The sequence below is a fragment of the Triticum aestivum genome, chromosome 1B (assembly GCF_018294505.1).
Source record: "Triticum aestivum cultivar Chinese Spring chromosome 1B, IWGSC CS RefSeq v2.1, whole genome shotgun sequence".
In the NCBI taxonomy this organism is placed as follows: domain Eukaryota; kingdom Viridiplantae; phylum Streptophyta; class Magnoliopsida; order Poales; family Poaceae; genus Triticum; species Triticum aestivum.
The window spans coordinates 537,126,920-537,148,062 of record NC_057795.1 but is presented as its reverse complement, the minus strand read 5'-3'; positions in this window follow the sequence as shown (position 1 = coordinate 537,148,062).

Genomic DNA, 21,143 nt, shown 5'->3' with positions numbered 1-21,143 from the left:
TTTTCTATCAGTTGCTCGACAGTAATTTTTTCACCCACCGTAATACTTATGCTATCTTGAGAGAAGCCACTAGTGAAGCCTATGGACCCTGGGTCTATTTTCCATCGTATAAGTTTCTGATCTACTTTATTTTGCAATCTTTACTTTCCAATCTATATCATAAAAATATCAAAAATATTTATCTTATTATTATCTCTATCAGATCTCACTTTCGCAAGTGGACGTGAAGGGATTAACAACCCGTTTATCGCGTTGGTTGCGAGGTTCTTGTTTGTTTGTGTAGGTACGAGGGACTTGCATGCAGCCTCCTACTGGATTGATACCTTGGTTCTCAAAAACTGAGGGAAATACTTACGCTGCTTTGCTGCATCACCCTTTCCTCTTCAAGGGAAAACCAACGTAGTGCTCGATAGGTAGCAAGAAGGATTTCTCGCACCGTTGCCGGGGAGGTCTACGCTCAAGTCAAGAGATACCAAGTACCCATCACAAACTCTTCTCCCTCGCATTACATTATTTGCCATTTGCCTCTCGTTTTCCTCTCCCCCACTTCACCCTTGCCGTTTTATTTGCCCTCTCTTTTTCGTTCACCTCTTTTTCGCTTGCCTCTTGTGCCCTGATGACCTTGCCTAAAAACGTTGATCTTCACATTAGAAGGTTGGAAGAGATCGAAAGCAACGTTATAAGCTTTATGACTTTACAATTTGAGCATAATAATTTCTTTAGAAACAAGCTTAAAGAACAAAAAAGCTTTATGGAATACATGAATAAAGAGCTTGATGATGTGTCTAAGGAATTTCATGGTTTGAATTCTCAGTTTGCTCGTCTTGAAAAATCAGTAGCCCAAATTTCTGATAAGCAAGCCACCTTAGTTAATAAGATGGCCGCCAAACCAGAAGGGTTAGAAGGAAATAATGATGAAGATTTAAAAGTGATTGATGTGTCTCCTATTAAATCTTTGTTTTGCAATATGAATCTTGATAATAATGGGACTGGAGATGAGTAAACTTTAGTTAAAAGGCGTCCCAATGATTCGGAGTTTTTAGATCTTGATGCTAAATTTGGTAAAAGTGGGATTGGAGAGGTCAAAACTTTACATAGCAATGAACTCACTATTATGGATTTCAAGGAATTTAATTATGATAATTGTTCTTTAGTAGATTGTATTTCCTTGTTGCAATCCATGTTAAATTCTCCTCATGCTTATAGTCAAAATAAAGCTTTTACCAAGCATATCGTTAATGCTTTGATGCAATCTTATGAAGAAAAATTTGAATTAGAAGTTTCTATCCCTAGAAAACTTTATGATGAGTGGGAACCTACTATTAAAATTAAAATTAAAGATCATGAATGTTATGCTTTGTGTGATTTGGGTGCTAGTGTTTCCACGATTCCAAAAACTTTATGTGATGTGCTAGGTTTCCGTGAATTTCATGATTGCTCTTTAAACTTGCACCTTGCGGATTCCACTATTAAGAAACCTATGGGAAGAATTAATGATGTTCTTATTGTTGCAAATAGGAATTACGTGCCCATAGATTCTATTGTTCTTGATATAGATTGCAATCTTTCATGTCCTACTATTCTTGATAGACCTTTCCTTAGAACGATTGGTGCAATTATTGATATGAAGGAAGGAAATATTAGATTCCAATTTCCATTAAGGAAATGCATGGAACACTTTCCTAGGAAGAAAATCCAATTACCTTATGAATCTATTATGAGATCCACTTATGAATTGAATACCAAAGATGGCAATACTTAGATCTATTCTCACTTTTATGCCTAGCTAGGGACGTTAAACGATAGCGCTTCTTGGGAGGCAACCCAATTTTATTTTTGTTTTTTACTTTTTGCTCCTGTTTAGTATTAAATAATTCATCTAGCCTCTGGTTAGATGTGGTTTTATGTTTTAGTTAATGTTTGTGCCAATTAGAACCTATAGGGTCATCTTGAGATGCTTTTTAGTTGATTCATTTTGCAGTAGATTAATAGACAAATTGCCTAGGACTTCCTATTTGGTAGGATCTTTAGAGTTCTAGAAGTATTCGAAAGTTACAGATTGCTACAGACTGTTCTATTTTTGACAGATTCTGTTTTTCGTGTGTTGTTTGCTTATTTTGATGAATCTATGGCTAGTATCGGGGGGTATTTTCGTGTTTTGTTTAATTCCCGCCTACATGCACCATCGATATATAGTAGTCTTCCTTGGTGTCTCTCGAACAAACACGTTCTCTCGATGTCGACTCCTCTCACGCGCACACACCTTCTCTTCCCTCTCTATACGGGCATTTTCTCTCTCGCACCCCATCGTTGGTGGCCTCTACCATACACATCACCTCTCTATGATGAAGCCATGCACACTTAAATTACATCCGCCACCGAGGACCCCGCGACACACACACACACAAACACACACACACACACACACACACACACATGCACCCACCCACCCACACACACACACACACACAGTAAGACTCCATCTCTCTCTCTCTCTCTCACACACACACACACTAAGACTCCATCTCACACACACATGCTCTAGGCGGAGCATTTGTTCCTACCACCCTTCATCCAACCTTACCCGTATGATAAACAATCACCTTAATTTACTTGTATAACATGGACAAGTTCCACTTTACTTTAGTAGTTAGCAAACTTATCATTTGTACCCTTATAAAAAACAGAGTTGGCGATGATGGTGTGCCTGCCATCTTGTAATATAGACTGTCTGATCTATATCTGACGTATAGAAAGCAAACTATAATAATTTTAACAAAGATACCCGCACCTCTCTCCACATCCTTATCTCCCACAACCTCATTGCTGAGCAATTAAAAAAGGAAGTCTCTGGAACAATCTAGCATGGTGGCTGCTGCCGCCTGCCGGCGCCGTCCATCCCCATGCCTCCACCCATTCTGACCACCAGTCACTACCACGCTCCACTCCTCCTCACCTTATCTCTCATCTTTCATTTTTTTCTATGACATTCTCGAGATACCATTTTTCCGATAAAATTCTCGAGATATCATTAGTTTTTACACATGGGATTACTCCTGCATGGGTCAATCACAATAGGTGTTTTGTAAAAAAATGCATATTGATGTTCCGTGCAATGCACGAGCATTTTGCTTGTAATTATATAATGCAAATCACGAGCAGGAATTGACATTTTTTTACACAACCACGTTAACATGGCCACGTAAATCACTAGCTAAAGTAAATACCATTATACTTATATCCCGATGCAAAGTTGCATTCATTCCCCTCCCGCCGCCTCTTCTCTGGTCGCCGTTGCCCAATAGCCATGGCCCGGCCGAAGGTAACAACATACGCCATACTCCCGCCGGAGGGGCGCTTTAATCTAGAAATTTTAGTGGTCATGCATGCATCTTTTTGTGCTAGCACTCCTATATAAGGGTTGACCGGTCGCTTCCCGCGGACGTGCGCGGGCGGTGGAAGAGAAAGGAGAAGGGAAGCGGGCTGTGGAGTAACGTTTTTACCACAATTTCTTAGGAAACTGGGTGCAGTAATTGAGTAGTTTTGCAAACTACCAGCACTACACCTGAAACGGTTCAAAACCTATACTCCCTTGCCAGCGCGTGCTTCCCGTGTGAAACGGTCAGTGTTGCCTTGGAGCATCAGTGCCGCATTAATGCCCGGCCAGAGCGGAGGTGACCTCTCACTGGCGCCGGCTTTGAAGCGGTGCGGCGGCCGAGAAAGCGCCGCTTCCCGGTGCACGCGACTGCTCCGCGTCGAGGCTGGCCATAGGCCTTGTTTGGATCCATGGGTTAGAGTTAGTTTGAGCTAGTTGGAGCTCAAATAGCCCTAAAGTATCCAAGCATGAGGGTTTAAATTGGAGCAAGTTGCACCGAACCCACCAAAAAAGCTAATCCACCTAAGAGGTGCTAAATGGAGATAGTTCTCATTGGGACCACTAAAAGATCACTTTTCTCTCTCCATCAAGTGCATTTATTGTCAATCTAACCCTGTCACCCAAACACCTCTTTGGCTACTGTTAGTTCAGGGCTAGTCATGAGTTAGTCTAACCTCTAGCTAAGTTAGAGTATCCAAATAGGAGCAGTATAGGACATGCAAGTTGCTCAAAGCATACAGTCAAATTCATACATGAAAGTATTTTTTTCTTTTTGAAAACGGAACGTGAAAGGAATTTTTTAGAATGCTCTTGGCATGTCACTAACATGTGATGAGTTAACCGACCTTAATAGACGGCAAAAACGCCAGCCCGCCGCACTTTGAGAGAGACGAGGAGGGAGAAGCGATACGGGCTGTTGGATTACTAGAGATAGGTGTCGCACGGAAGCCAAGAAATATGGTGATAGCGTGGGTTAGCCATGTACTAGTATGATGTAACTACAACTGTTGTTGTGTTTCGTACCCTTCCAGTCCACTGTGGAGATGATTGGTTGATTTTATATCGCTGAATACTATAAAATACTATGAGTGCAAACGCTCCACCACGAGGTTCCTTGCTCCTTCTCGGTCATCGGGAATCTATGTTCTTCCACTCTATTTTTTACGTGAGCTTTGTTCATCCTTTTTCCAACACGCGAGACATCTAGCATCAAAGTGCACGTGTCATGCAAGGATCGTTCCATCTATATGAAGAACACGTGGGACTGGAACTACGAGACAGACATGTACCCAGGAGTGGACGTACGAACCTGAGTAATGTAGTGCATTAAGTGAATTAGAAAGGCACAAAATGGTATGAACATGTGTGGCAGTGTTTGGTTGTGTTCTCGTCTCAGCATAGTTGTTCCCTCTTCATGCATGCTCAACTCAACGCCCCTCTTCATGCATGCTCTCTTCATGCATGCTTCTAGGTATTTTGTGCTAAACTAGTGTGGACTCATGCACCCTCCATACACTCTACCAAACACCCAAAAGTGGGTCGGGAAGGGAACTCTTGGGCGGCATTTGTCTCTTACTACGTATACCACTAAATGTTGTATGTGCAATGCACGGTGATGTTATGGAGTATGTGCCTAAGTACTCTACTACTACTATATTAGTTGGAGGCACATATTAGCTTTTATATTTGTTTACGTGTATGTCCCGAGGCATTCCAACTAGACGTGTCTTTAGCTCCAGGTCGCACTTTGTATCATTCATGCCACTAGTACTACTACGTGTGGTCTCCGACCCAGAAGTGGAAGAAGTGGAGACGCTCTACCATGTTATTTTTTGCGCTGGGCTCTACCACGTTGTTCATGTCCCACTCCTTTCACTGACGTGTGGGACATCCAGCACGTGCCGTGTTTGGCATTCTTCATCGTAAGAGTTGAAATGCTAGCATTCCTCAGAAATAAAAAATAAATATAAATCAGCAGTCATACTATTTTTTTAGAACCAATCAGCAGTGATACTATACCACGCGGTTTCCTTACTCCTCGATATCGGAAAGAATACTTCCGTTCGCCAACATGTGGGACGTCGACCATCCTGGTCCACTTGCCATGCACGCAGAACTCCAAGGGAGAGTCACCCCGATCGTCGCGTCGCAGTAATAATGACTAATGAGCTGTCAAATCACAGGCCCAACTTTTCCCACTTTGAAGTTGCTCGGACGAATGAACCATCATGACTTCATTGAATTCTGCTTCTTGAAGAAAACTACTATGCCAGCAGTACTACTAGCTACAGTAGTTACTCCAACAGAGGCCTCCTTTCGTTCATAGGATAGGAATTTTATAGGAATATGAAAATCATAGGAAGTGAGATGACATGCATCTCAATTACTATAGAGAAAGAGATGCCATTTGATGCATAGGATAGGAATTTTTCAATTGAGTCTAGGCTAATGTACTGGTAATTTGCTCTAAAAACTACAGTAGTAACTAGTAGTACTGGTACATGCTCGTACTCAGACACAGACACACACACTAACTACTAGTACTACTACTTCTCACATGCTAGCCAGACGGCGTCGTTCTTCTTCCCGGCTTTGTCGGCGACACCCCACCGTGCTTGGATCTCCGCCGACCTCTCTACAGCAGGATGTGCGTCCTCTTCTTTCTTGCGGTGACGGGACCCTTTTTTCTTGACTGCTTTCTAACTTTTCCGCTCCCTCTATGCGGCTTTGTCCGCCTCTTGTTCTAATGCCCATTCGGCCTAGGTAGCTTCAAATTCCTCCCACATAGGTGTGAGGTCACGAGCGGCGATGAACTCGACACAGCGGGATGCCATCGCTTCCCTACCATTTTGTGTGTGGTCATGGGTGGCGAGGAACTCAGTGCGGTGAGATGTCGTCGCTTCCTTACCGGTTAGTGTGCGGCACAGTGGCATGAACGACGCTTGGTGAGAGATCTTGGGTGGAGTGGCCGGACAACCGTATAGTGCATTGGTTTGTCAAGAGCTCAAGGACAAAAGACGAAAGAAATTTGGATTCCCCTTCAATCCTGGTCATTTATTACCGAGTAAAATGCATTGGAGGTCATCGAACTTGTCTTGATAGCTTACTTTGATCATTTTATACGAGATATGGTGATTATATGGTCACTGGCTTAGCGTATAGCTCCGTATTTGTCTGGTTGACCAGTCAAACAGTCCACATGTGCCTCATCAGCTCGTGTTCTTTATCTATCTACGCGGGCCTACCTGTCAGTGGAGAAAGAAATAAAAACCAAAATTATGCGTATGTGGGGAATCAAACCACGGACTCATCACTGCAACGCACACTCGTCAGCCAAATGAAAATGAAATACTTAACGCCAAACACTCACGCTCACGCTGTCAAAGCATGCTAATGCATGCACGTTGCCCTCTCAATCAAAGTCCTGCTCATGGCGCAATGCAAACAGCGAGCCCATCACCTGCGCCCCCCAGCGGTGCATGACATTACTGTTTAGACGTTTGATGGAGGCCTATGCAAACACCGAGCATGTATTCACCTAGCTCAAAACCAACGGTCATATTCGGAGTGCCTTGCTCATGTATATCATCCATCACAACAACAATCTATAAAATAGCCTAGCTAGAGAGGGTACTATGGTACAGAGTATGTACTATCGTGAGCGACCGATCTTAGTGCCACTGCACACGAGTGTGTGTCTAATCGATTCGTCCATTATTCGTAAGTTATGCTTGGTTGTGTGGTGTCTAATGGTAGTCGTCAAAGGCTAGCTAGCGAAAAGAGCGGTTGCATGGACGCCTGGTTGTCAATACATGCCACATATGCTTCAAAGGCTCGTCATCCATGAGTTCACACTTTACCACCACGCCAGTGTCTGACCGCCCTGGCCTACCGAAATCCCTTCCATCACTAGCGTGCGCTTCTCACCAGAAATGATCACCGTCTCTCCAGAACGTCAATGTCGCATTCACCGGACTTAACTCCAGGTGCAGTTGGTGTGTCACTAACATGCGGGCCAGATGCCCGTTGGTCCCACATGTCAGTAACCCAACGTACCTGGAGTTAAGTCACTGAAGCAGCGTCCGCATTCACGCCCGACGAACCTACTCTAGCGCCAGCCGTCCATCCGTCTGTCGCAGCTCATTGCCATTCGCTCGCTATATTAACTTGAGCCCCAGCTCCCAGCCATAGACAAAGACCCACACTCATTCTCCGCAGGTCCCTTCCTTCTGTCGGCACCACTCCAACCATGGCCTCCTGGCACTCCGAAGCTCTCTTGGACGTATTGTCGCAGGAGCGGACGAGGGACATCAGTGGCTCCGCTCCGGGCGCGCTCCAAAGCTCTCTTCGACGTACTTTCATGGGAGCAGACAAAGGAGATCGCTGGCACCCCCCCCCCCCGGCCACCCTCCGCCGCCACGACCACGAAGCCGGAGCGCGTGCACGGCGCAGCCGGCAGCGAGGAAGAGTAGTACACGGTAGGTCGTCGCCGCTCTGGTCCCAGGAAGGCCACCGCTACTCCTCTAAGTCAACACCAAGCTTGGTGGGGTAAACATCGGCGGACGATTAGCCGCTTGACAGCGATGTAGAGGCGGAAATCTTCAGAACCTTGTGCTCCGGAGGAGGAGGTTATCGAGGCGGATGAGGAGGAGGCAAAGGCAATGGTCGGCTTTCTCGGGTTCATGGACGGACATGGTGGTCGGGCGCCGGCGATCGTTTAGATTAGGTTTACAGTAGGTTTTAGTATGATTTGAGCGAAATATGTAATGAATTTCGTCCAGTTTGTAGGAAAAGTTTTTTAAATGTAATGAATTTCATCCGGTTAATTTGAATTTTGCTTTGTTTGCACAAATATCGTCCAGTTAGTTCATATAGTTGTCAAAAGGTATGTGGGCAGCATCGGATGGCATCCATCAGTGTCCTCGGACAGATGCCGGTGTAAATTTGTGGGCCGGCGCTGGAGATGCCCTAACTATCATGCTATAATCGCTAACAGTGCTCCATTATTTGGCAGGGAACAGTTATCCCTCGATCAAAATCAGATTTGTGGTGTTTCGCACTCCTCCCATGTAACAGTGTCTCTTGCTTACATAAAAATGGAGCAAGTGGACGGCATTGTAGCACCTCATATCACTCAAACTAGCCCTCCTAACGAGCGGGAAAGCATCGCCCTCGTCATTTTGTTCTGGATTTCTATCGATCGATCGCGCAAACATGTTACGCTTTGCAAGTTCTAAAGGAAAAGGCGGCACACTTACGACTCGTACGGGTCGCACCCCCGACAGTCCGGCTCGCACGCCGTTCACCAAAGGGGATACGTGTTGTCTTGCAATTTCACTGACATGTGGGACTGCAATTGAATAAACCGTTGATAGTCGAAATCTAATCGCTCGGCAGGCGTTGGCTGAGAAGAGAGAGCTGGGGGAGGGAGAAGAGGTCGCCCGCCCACTGCGCATGGACTCCAAGAAATATATGGTGATAATGTGAGGTGGGCCATGTGGGAGTCCGGACCGCTTCCAAGCCCGCTCTGACCGCCCTGGCCCCTCAGACGCCAGCTGCCCGCTGCATGCATGCATAGCAAGTAGTACTGGGCTATAAGCACGCTTATGTGGAGAGGAGAGAGGCATTGACAAAGTCAAGGAGTGGGCTCTGCAAGAGCCCATCTCTACACATGCTCCTAGGTATAAAAAATAATTCTAAAAAAAGAGGCATAAAAAACAATTGTGTCTAAAAAAAGAAAGATAAAAAACATTTGAGAGGAAATAAATAGAGAGAAAGTGAGAAAAAGTTGTAACCTTATAGCCAACCTTATAGTCAACAGTATGGTAGTATTACATGAGGAAAGAGGGAGTGGTGCACATGCCAAGTTCACTGGGCTGCCGTGTTTCACACTCCTCCGTCGTAACAGTGGAGACAATAGCTTTCATCCAAAATAAACAATGAATACTCGTTGCTCGTCCTCTATATCGGAAAAAATACTTTCATTCGCCGACATGTGGGACGTCGACCATCCTGGTCCACCTGGCATGCACAAAATTATCCTGGTCTACCCCAGTCGTATCGCAGGCCCAACCTTTCCCACTGTGAGTTGTTCGGACGAAGGAACCATCATGACTTCATTGAATTCCGCTTCTTCAAGAAAACTTACCGTACCCGCAATACTGCTACCACACGCGAAGACTGGACGGCACTGTACCACGTCATATCTGTGAAACCCATTAGGCCATCCTAAAAAAACCACTAGGCCAAACTAGCCCGCCTATAGGTCATCTATTTTGGAACGGAGGGAGTACGTCTCTGTACTGCTATGATTTTGTGTTGTATGTCTCTGTACTTCTGCTACGATTTTCCTACCCTATGAACCAAATGAGGCCTGAATGTATCCGTGTCAACTAAGCCTACAATTTTAGGAGCTTGGGCTATTGGCCGATCGACGACGGATAAGTATAAGCGTACCACAAGCTCATCAGCCCCAACGTTTCTCTTCAATGAGTGTTTTGCAAGTACTATAGCTCGCACAGTAGCTAGCCTACTAACACCAAGAATCATCAAACAAGCCCTGCTAATATGATAAACAGTTCAAACTTACATCTAAGCATGCCATATATTACATCAAAAGCTGGTGAGGATACATCTGTTTCCATAAATCGGAGAGGGTTCGCATGATTCACTATCAAACAAAAGTAGAAGGTACCGCCCACACAAGACAGTGCACTAGCCCTAAGATGGTTTGATAACACGCAACATTCTGGTAATTAAACATAGGGCAATGCAAACTACCCTAAAGGATTAGCGCAACCAACTATTTCTTGTCATCGATCTCTCCGGCCATGACAACAGCACGGACATCGGCATGGGAATCTATCTCTGGGGCGATGTCCGTAGGACTGACCGCGACATCGGAATCGATCTCTGGGGCGATGTCCACAGGATGGACGGCGGCATCGGAATCAATCTCCGGGGCGATGCCAACAGGACGGACCGCGGCATTGAAAACGATCTCTGGGGCGTTGTCCATAGGACGGGCCGCGACATCAGAATCATCAAGAACATCCACCGGCACCTGCACAACCCTAACATATTAGCAAGCACATTGCAAATAATCAAAAACTACAACTATGGTAATAAGCCATTATTTTTTACCTTGTGCAGCTCATCGGGGGATCCCATCTCTCCGAGGGCCATCTCCTCGTCCTCGACGGGGGCCATCACCTTTCCAGGGGAATACTACTTCTCAGCGGCGACTGTCTCCTCAAACTCAGACTTGAGCCTCGCGTAGGTGGCCATCAGAGTTTCTGGGGTAGGCATGGTTGGGCCATTGTTGTTCTTCCAACTTTCTTTGAGGAGTTCGTCTGCCAACATCGTCAACTCTTTGGCCAGTGCTTGTTTCTTGGAGTTCTTCGTCTCCATGGGTAGGCCCGCCAACATGGTCAACTCATTGGTCGGTGCTCGCTTCCTGGAGATCGCTGTCTCGAGTGGGTTGTTCGCCGGCAACTCTTTGCCTAGTGCTCCAGGATCCATCAATGAACTGGCAAACAAAAAGCAGTCGAAAGGAAACCACAATCACAATGAAAATGGGAATAGGCTGTGAGAATCAGTCGGTTCTTCACAAAAATAAGATTCTTGGAATGAAAATATAGCAGTATCAATGATTCGCCCACCTTTCCTTCATCGGTACAGAAGAAAAAGGCAGAAGTGAGTAGCCTGGAGTGAGGTTTTCTTCAAGAAAGGGGAGAAAGGGCTTCAACGAGCGTTCCAGTGAAATGATGGTTGCTTCGTCCAGTCCAACTTCGAGGCCACTTTACCACTGCTGGTAAAGGTGTGAGTTTTGTGATATGATGGGTCATGACGGCCACAACGGGGTGACCGGTGAGTCTCGACTGTAGCACCTCGCTGTGATTTGGTGGTGGCACGCGGGCCTGGATGCTTTGATGTCCCGCATGTAGATAGAGCGGCTAGTCATATAGGAGTGCTCAATATTGTGCACCGCGACCAAGGCGGAGAGAAAACGAGAGAACTACGTAATTAATGCATGAGTTTAATTAGGGTAGTTTTGTAAAGTACGAGATACATTCCTCCAATCGCAAAATGCCTTGGTTGAGGAGTTTTGAGATTTGAGCCCTATAAACCGGAAGGGAGGGAATATTGCACGAGATGTAGTCTAGTCACTTGTTAAAATCTCTAGAAAGGCAAATACTCCTTTCCGGTTTACAAGGCTATACTAGCAAGTACTAGTACTACAATAGTGGGCTCAAATAGCAATTTTATCTCATGCAAGAGCCTAGCTATATGCGCGCTCCAAGGCACCGCACCACGCGAGCGTTCGCAACTGCCATGTTTGGGTTGCGCTTGGCTCTTCGCCTCTTCGAGAAGACGAACAATGATGTTACTCCTACTTCTACAGTATCGAATCCAGTGCTGCATGTCCGTCCACCTCGTGTGGGAGGGATAGCATGTAGCAAAAGCTTCTACTAGTCCTACCAGCCACCATGCTCATGCGCGAGGGAGGGATGCAGCTTCATGGACTTACTACTCCTGCCTTTGCATCTATGACAGGTGGGCCCAACAGGTGGTTCGCCCACCTATCATGCAGCCAAAGGCAGGTGCAGTTAAGGCACCGGAGCTCAGTCCGTGAGGGAGAGGGCATTGTAGTAATCAAACTTCTCGGTCGTGTACGAGTTGACGCGACACATCAAAGCACTGCACTCGATATAAGTCTTTTTACACATTTCAAATGGACTACAACATGCGGATGTATGTAGACATATTTTTCTTCGTATGTAGTCACTTGTTGAAATCTCTAATAGGCTTATATTTGGAAACGGAAGGAGTACAATGCATGCATGCATGCTGTGACTTTCCTTTTGATACTTGCATGTGTTGATTTGATGCACCTTGCCAAATTTTGACTATAAATTTTACTAACCAAATTTTCATGCATGTCACAAAAAATTACGGGGCTGTTTGGATTGTGACTATGTTTGTCTTATGTTGCCACATTATTTTTCCCACACTTGCCTAACTTGAGTTGCTCAAATTGTTAGACACACTTTGGCTTGCCTAAGGGAATCTTGCCACACTCTTTGTGTCTATGACATGTGGGGTTCACTGCTAATAAAAAATTCTTGTCTTAGGTGTGGCTAATAAAAAAGACTTATATTTAGGGAGGGAGTAGAAAATATAAATAATAATGCATGTTGGGGCAACCCACGTTTCCGATAATTTTAGCCGCGGGCTTGTTCACAATTTTTACGAGGGGGTGGTTGTTCATTTAATGGAGGGACTTATACCAGACTTGAACGATACAAAGTGGGACCTGGCACACCATAACACCACTTGGAACAAGCAGGTAGCTATCTCAAAAAACAATCAACAACTAAAAAACGGCGACCTGGCATGTAGTACACAATTTTAAACGATTGTTTTGATGGAGTGAAAAAGGAAAACTACCCCACTACATATATATAGGCTGGAGCCTCCGCGCTTGCTTGCTAGGGTTGCTCTATTCACACACTCTCATCCTCTCCAGATCTAAACAAGATAGGGGTGGTAACACTGTCTTTATCCCTTCAAAAACACTATCTTTCTATCCTCACCGCTGGTTACAGATCCGGACGTATCCCCCTCTGCCGGTGTAGGGGAGGAGGGGCAGCGTTTAGGCCGTCATCGACAGTGAGGGAAGAGACCCACTGCCGGACGCACCGTTATCTCTGGCCGAGCACCGACGCAGGAGATTCTCTGATCCCTTGGTCGTTGCCCTAGTGTTGGCGGATCCGGCCCCCCGCCACCCACCTATCCACATCCCGACGACCTTCAGGTATATCTTCCGTCGAAACCGCCTTAGCTCTACTTCCCCATCTCGCTACGTTGCTGCATGTGCATCATTTTCTACCTCTCAGCCCCTCTCGATCGGATGGTCCAACGTCACCTACTCCCTCCATTTTTGTATACAAGGCCACTGTCAAAATTACAATTTGCAGCTATACAAGGCCACTAACACAAATTGATGTAAAATTGATGAGGTTTGCCTCGTATTAGCAACCGAAGACATTAATACCCCATGCATGCATGCGGGAGTGAGAAGATTGATTTGAATGCACCGTATTAATCAACAAACAAGGAGTAAGAGAGTTGTCTTGTTGTGCGTTGGAGAGATAAATACACATTAATTAACACGTCAAGCAAGGAGAAAAGACTAGTTTGCAACATTGGTTTAAGTAGCCATTAATTTCTACCTTGGTACTTGTAATATGGGTTTGTGGCCTTGTATACAAAAATGGAGGGAATATTTTTTTTCTTCTATTGTTAGTGGTAAAGCTACTTCATGGAGTTGAATCTTGTACTTGGTTCAAACAAGAAATAAAGTGGGCGTGGGGGAATTTAGTATGTACATCGGACTTGGTACAAACAGGAAGGAAAGGGGGTGAAAGTAGTACAGACTGGTCATCCAACCAGTCTCTTGGTCGAAAAGGGAAAAATAGGGGTAACGATCTACACAGTGATATGACCAGGACTAGATTTTCTATCCACACATAGGAGTAGGTGGCTAGAGTGAACAAAAATGGGACCAACCCAGATATGTTTCTTGGATGTTTGTTTCTCGGGGCAACAAACTATGAATCACCACTTTATGCCCCTGTTTAGGTACATGGTGCTCGACTGCTGGTGCACCCACTGTCCCATGCCCTTATACCAAATATTTAGTTGTTCTTAATCTAATGCCCCTGGTAAAAATGAAGCCATGCCACTGTTATAAGCCGTGACAAGTTTTGCCAAATGTTTTTGCCTGTAATTGTTTGAGACTCTGACTGTTTCCTTTGTAGCTTTTTGTGCAAATAGGGATATCCTTTTCACCTGGTTGTTGTTGTGACCTTTTGGTGCACTACACAAAACTCTTTTTAAAAGAAGTGACTTTTGTGTTGTTTAATTGGAATGTCAGAATGGAACAGTTGGTTCATTTCGGTGGAACTGCACAAAGGGAGATCTGTGTTCCAATCCTCATCATCCATATTGGCACCATAACCTTCCTTTAGGTAAGAATGATATTTAATGCATGTGTTCATCTCTATTTTGCGACTGCCATGAGAAAATAATGCTATTTTTTACTAGTACACTTGTACTCCCTCACTGACAAAACCAATTCTGAAATAGAAGGCCAATCATGTACTTGGTTTCACCAACTAGTGAGGAGAAAGAGAAACAGAGCATGAAGAGGCGGAAGAAGAAGAATAAACAGTGCCAAGGCGATCTTGCTGAAGCCAGAGGCCTCAGTCGAGGCCATTCAAGGGCTCCGGCAACGACTACCTTACATGTGATACGATCCTCCAGGGAGCCCTTCCACTTGTGTTGTCTCACTTAATTAATTAGGAGTACTTAAGTACCACTAATTTATTGTTGCCTAATTTTCCTGTCGGAGTTAAACAAATCTTTAGTAGCACTGAATCATGTATGTGTGTATGTTTGTCTATGGAGGTAAATCATGTGGTGGAGTAGGGAGGGAATATTATTAGTGTCATGACATAATAGTGCCATTGTTTTGCATGTCAATTTATTGCCATTGGTTCAATGAGGCAATGTTTTGCGTATTGTCCATCATGAATTTGATGCTACTGTTAGAGTAATATGCTAATGTCTTTCTATCCTTTCTCACTAAGCTAATGAAGGTTTCACCTTGTTCCTACTTGTGCAAACAGGGATCATGTTGTGCCAATCATACATTTTAGTGGAACTACACAAGACAATACAATGAACTGTATTCCAGCCACTGCTTTAACTCTGCTGGAAGTTCTTGATAATCTTTCGATATAATCTCAGCACTGGTACACAAGAGTGATTTCAACCATACATTTGAAGTGCACAAAAATATGTACTATTGAGTGATTCCAGTGAGTGCTTTATCATCTCTTATGAGACTACATGAATAAGCTTTTTTCCTTAGGTTGGTACGGGGCTAAGGCCTTCATCCATATTAGTTTGTTGTCATCTCTATTTGTATCGTGCTACTGTCATGACAAACTCCTTTATCTTTGCACGTTAAAGTTTTGCAACCTATGATGCATGGCAATGCTTTGAGTGTTGAGCTAATTGGCACTGATTAAATAAACTAATACCTCTCTTTAAGCAAGACTACTATGTTGCTAACTTTACCCATTAAGATAATGAGGGTGCTTCTATTTGTTAGTGTATGTTTCATCAACTAGTCCTACTATTACAGTAATCTCACTCTCTCAACATATGTGCCAACAGGGATGCTCGATTTTGGTGGAACTGCACAAAAACTTTGGGTGCTTCATTGCCTCGACAACTTCTGTCCTTTCCTGTTAGTCGCTAATCTGGGTCTGCTTTCTTCCTTTGCTGTCAATCGCTTCGCTTATCTCGGCTTCCAGTCAAAGGAAATAGTAATTGATATGCTACCTCACACAGGTTGGTACCGGTCTTTATCCTGATTATTGTGCTTGTCATGTATTGGTAATTTAGTATTGTGCTACTGTTTGCTGATTTTATAAAGGAGTAATTTGGAGCCTGAACTCATAGGAAAATCATTGCATTGGGTTATTTTAATAGAACTGCACAAAAAGATCAGATGGACAGATACTTATGTTGCTGCTATGTACTCCAAAGTTCACTCAGACAAGCATTGATGTTGACAAGAAGTGACTATATTCATTTGAGTATCAACCGGCGTCAACCAGTTGTGTATTAGGAGTGCGAACGCCAAAAATATTGCTTGGCGCATAGCCCAGAAAAACACAGTCCAGTCTTTGGTCCCAACTTGTGCCTTTTGGTTATCAACAGATATGGTAGCGAACTTTATGGCATGGAGTCTAAAGATTCCAGACAAGTTGGTTGACGCATATATTCATCTGGCACTTAATCAGTCTGCATGCTAGGGATGCTCCATTTCAGTTGAACTGCACAAAAAATTTGGGTGGTTCATTTTCTCAACCGCCTCCTTTCTCGTCTGCAATGTAGAATTTTAGAGAGCTACAGGACCAAGATGAGCCAGTAAACTAGTTGGATGAAAGTAGTGGCCAAGTTGCTCAAACCTCCCTCGGCACGAGGCCACTATTTGAGGATAAACCTACAAGCAAAGTTCAGATTGTCTGTGTTGCCTCTTATGTACTCGAAAGTTTACTCGTACAAGCATTAATTTTAGCAAGAAGTACCTCCGAATGAACACCATTTACCAGTTTGTACCCTAGGTAATTAAAGTTCATCCATGGATCATATTCGCTATGATCTCAATCATTTGGATGCATAAACATACTGAACATGTGTATATCTAAATATTTTTGTGAATTATCTATGAATATTGTCGTGTGATCTATCAATCATTTGGATGCATAGACATGCTGAACTTGGTATATATGAATCTTTCGAGTTGTTGATAGTGAATGTTGGCTATGAATATGAACGTGTCCTGTGAACCTGAGTTTGATACGAACGTTTACCTTTTCTGTTGTACTTGTGTGTGAACTTGTTAGTATACCTACTATGGGGTATGTGACGTGTGGGTGTCAACGGCACACCTTCTTCCCGAGAAGAATTGCACATGCGTCGTTAGGGTAGCAGTGGCGCATCAGCTCTTTTTAATCTTTTTGCTCTGTCTTCCCCCCTCCCCCGCTCAACCCCTACCGTAATGTTTTCGGCCTCAAAACAAACATAGTATTGCGTTGTTTTTGGGGCTTGATGAAAAATCGAGTGCTGGTTTCTGTAGGTTGGCCCGCCCAGCAAATGGGATGCTGGTCCACCACGGACTGGGAGGCTAAAAATACAAGTTGTATGTTGCAAAGGCAAGTAAAAAACGCCATCGAGAGCCATCCACTGAAGCAAAAAAAATCGCTCCGATGTGGTTCTCCAATCGTGCTGACGGCCCCCTCTTTAATCCAGTTCACTCGGGGATTTGGTATCATTTTTTTCAGAGGGCGAACAAGTATCAGCTAGGCCTCGGTTTTGTATTTTAACATGCATAGCCCATGACATACGGAGACAGTGGTTTCAACTTATTTTTGAGGTCCATACTGGCCTATGGGCTTTTTCTTAAAGATCGGCAGCCCAATGTATTTTTTTAATAAAACGCAGGTCTCTGTTCTATTTATCTATATATAAGAATAAGAATGTTGTGTCCAATTTATGTTTTCCCTTCTAACCACATTATATATATTTATATTATTACTATTATCGTGTATTTTATAGAGACTTATATATACATTATAAAAACATCCCATGTGTTATTAACTTATAAAAGTAAATGTTTAACAGAAGTTGGCAAGGAAAACACTGGTTGTTTTTGACTCACAGGCAAGGAAAATCCTGGTGATTGCATACAAAAGCTTGCGAAGATTTTAAGGGCCAATGTAATAATAACGCACTCATTTTTATTTTGAGCAATAACTCGCTAATTTGTTAATTATATATATATATAATGTGTCTCTCCGGTTTATTTTTTGATATTAATTGCTCCTTCTAACATAACATTATATATATAACGAGCCCACCTAATTCGTGTATTTCAAGGAAGTGCAAATGTGTTGGGATTTCTTAGAAAATATAAATGGGCCACATTGACGCGAAATTATTTGTTCACCTAGCCCAGCAAATGGACTGTACATTCTAGAAAACATGGGTTAAATATATGCCACATTTTGCAGGCTGACATGTGGGCCAATAGGTCGAAGCCTACGCAGAGCATTGTCAAGTTGGTCGACAAATGATTATGACATCCACAGCCATTGGATTTATATCCAACGGCTGACATGCACCTTCAATCTCTCGTCTTCTTCCTCCAGCGTCGTCTGGACCGCCTGGTCCGGCCTTCGGCGGCTAGCGGCTCTGCTTAGCACGCATCGCTGCGAACCGCTACCCCACCGCCGGCGAGGCTATCCCTCCACCCCTCCACTCCTCCTGTTATTCTCCATTGACTACAGCCCCACGCCGCACCAGAACCAGTTATAACCCTTCTCCTCCTCTCAATTTGTGACTCCACTGCCGCGTCTTCCCATCTCCAAGTCGTTCCCGTCCGGGGCCTCGCCGTCGTCCACCGCCTCGCTGCGCTCGGTGCGGCGTGGTCAACAAACAAGAGTCATCGAAGAGGACTGTACGTGGAGAGCCTGACAGCTGGGACCCACGAGGTCCATGGTCGCACGCAAGGAAAGTTTCTCCTTATTAAGCTGAAAAAAATGTTTCCTCCACCTGACAGCTGGGACCCACCGGCTGTATCTTCGCACAGAAGGAAGTGCCTCCTTGTTATGTGAAAAAAAATATTCCTCCCGTTGACAGCTGGGACCCCTCAGATTTGGTGGCTGACTTTTGGGCCTACTAAGCGGACGTGTACACAGGGCTTTGTCAACTTAATCAACAAATGATTCTAGTAGCTGCACCGTTGGATGTTAATCCAACAGCCGTGCTCCTTCTTCAACCTCTGTTCTTGCTCCTGTCTCCTGTGGGCGGCACCGCGGCTGTGCTACCGTGCACCCGAACCAGTCAAGTTTCCCACTCCTCTCCATCTGCGACTCCACTGCCCCGTCTCCCCCATCTCCAGGTCGTTCCAGTCTGGGGCCTCGCTGTCGTCCATCGGCCTTGGTGCACTCGGCATGGTGTGGTCAACGTGGTCAACAACCGAGAGTCATCGGAAGATGACTGTACGTGAGAGGCTGACAGTGGGGATGCACCACGCCGATCGATGCATGCATGCAATGGAATGTGGCGTGGTCAACGTGGTCAAGGTACGACTTCCATCGGAAGTGTACTGTACGTGGAGAGGCTGACAGCTGGGTCCACGGCTGCAGCAAGGAAGTGCCTCCTTATTACGCCGAAAATAATGATTCCTCCACCTGACAGCAGGGACCCACCGGACGGGCCACCGAATTTCGCGAAAAAAATGTTTCCCCCCTTACTGTTGGGACCCACCGGATGCGCCACCGTATTTCGCGAAAGAAGCGTTCCCCCGCTATCATCTCGGACCCACCGGAAGTGCCTACTTATTACGCAGAAAAAAAAATGAATACTCCCCCTGCTAGCTGGGACCCACCTTGGTGGGAGGCTGACTTGTGGGCCTACTAAGTTGACGGGGACGGAGGGCTTTGTCAACTTAGTCAATGTGAACGATTCTAGCTCCAGTGACCATACGATGTCCATCCAACAGCCATAGTGCTTCTTCAACCTCTAGTCTTCTTGCTCCAGCCGCCCAAACCAGCGATGTTCATGTCGTGTGCTCCTGCCTCCCGTGGCCGGCTATGATGCTGCGGAGGCCTCACCGCCCCCTACTACTCCCATCGCTTGCCAGGCCATCCCTCTACTCACCCACACCCCCTGTTATTCTGCGGCAACGGCAGCCTCACACCGCAGCCGAACTAGTTAACCCTCATACTCCTCTACGCGTGGGCATCCACTGTCGCGTCTTCCCCGGCTCCACGTCGTCCCCTTCCTAGGCCTCGCCATCGTCCACCGCCCTGGTGCTCTCGGTGCGGCATGGTCAACGTGGTCAAGGAATGACTTCCATCGAAAGAGTACTGTACGTTGATAGGCTGACAGCTGGATCCATGGCAGCCGCAAGGAATTGGCTCCTTATTACGCGTAAAATAGTTATTCCTCTACCTGACAGCAGGGACCCACCGGACGGGCAACCCTATTTCACGAAAAAAATGTTTCCCCTGACTACTGGGACCCACCAGCTACATCTTCGCATGCAAGGAAGTGCGTCCGGGCAAAAAAACGATTCGCCCCCCTAACTGCTGGGACCCACCAGCTACATCTTTGCACTCAAAGAAGTGCCTGACAGTCAAGACCCACCTAGTCGAAGCGTACGTAGCGTTGTCATTCTGGCCATGAACGTGTACGTACATACTGGTCGATGTAGATGCGCGCACGTGTCATAGTAGAGGCGCGCATGTAGCATGTACACATATGTACAGCGGCCAGTGTGCAAGAAAGAAAATACGGCCATGTACGTACATACGGGCGGGGTCTAGAATGCCTACTCACGCATACGTACGGCCAGGGCTCGTGTACATGGCTAGGTCGGAACAGAGAAACTGCGCCGTCGTCGTGTTCATGGGGAGCCAACCGGCTGGGTCGGAATGGAATGCGTCGTCGTGTTCATCAGGAGGGCTTGGACGGAACAGACGATGGAAATGAGGCCTGGCGTACCGCAGAACGGAGGAAATGGCCTTGTGTTCGACCGGCCATGTTCGAAACGGGATCCTGTTCATCGGGAGGGGTCTGGCGTACCGTAAAACTGAGGAAACGGACTTGTGTTGGACCTCCTATGGTCGAAACGGGGTCCTGTTGATCGGGAGGGGTGTGGCATACCGCAAAACGGAGGAAACGGACTTGTGTTGGAGCGCTATGATCGAAACGGGGGTCTTGTTCATTGGGAGGGGTGTGGTGTACCGCAAAACAGGACTCCACAGGATACTGTTCATCTCCACTATCGACCTCCTCCAGCCTCCACGGGCTACTGTTCATCCACCGTCGACCTCCTCCAGCCTCCACCTGCGAGTGTTCATCCACGAGCTCCTGTTCATCCAGCCTCCACCGCGCGCTACTCCACCGGCTACTGTTCAACCATCCCTCTCCACTGGCTCCTGTTCAACCACCCCTCCACAGGCAACTATTCATCCATCCCTCCACCGGATACTGTTCATCCAGCCCTCCACGGGGTCGTCTTGTTCATCCATCCCTCCACGGGGTCATGTTCATCCAGGCCCAACCGGCTCGATCGATCGGGGTCCTATTCATCCAGACGCAACACCACGGGGTGCTATTC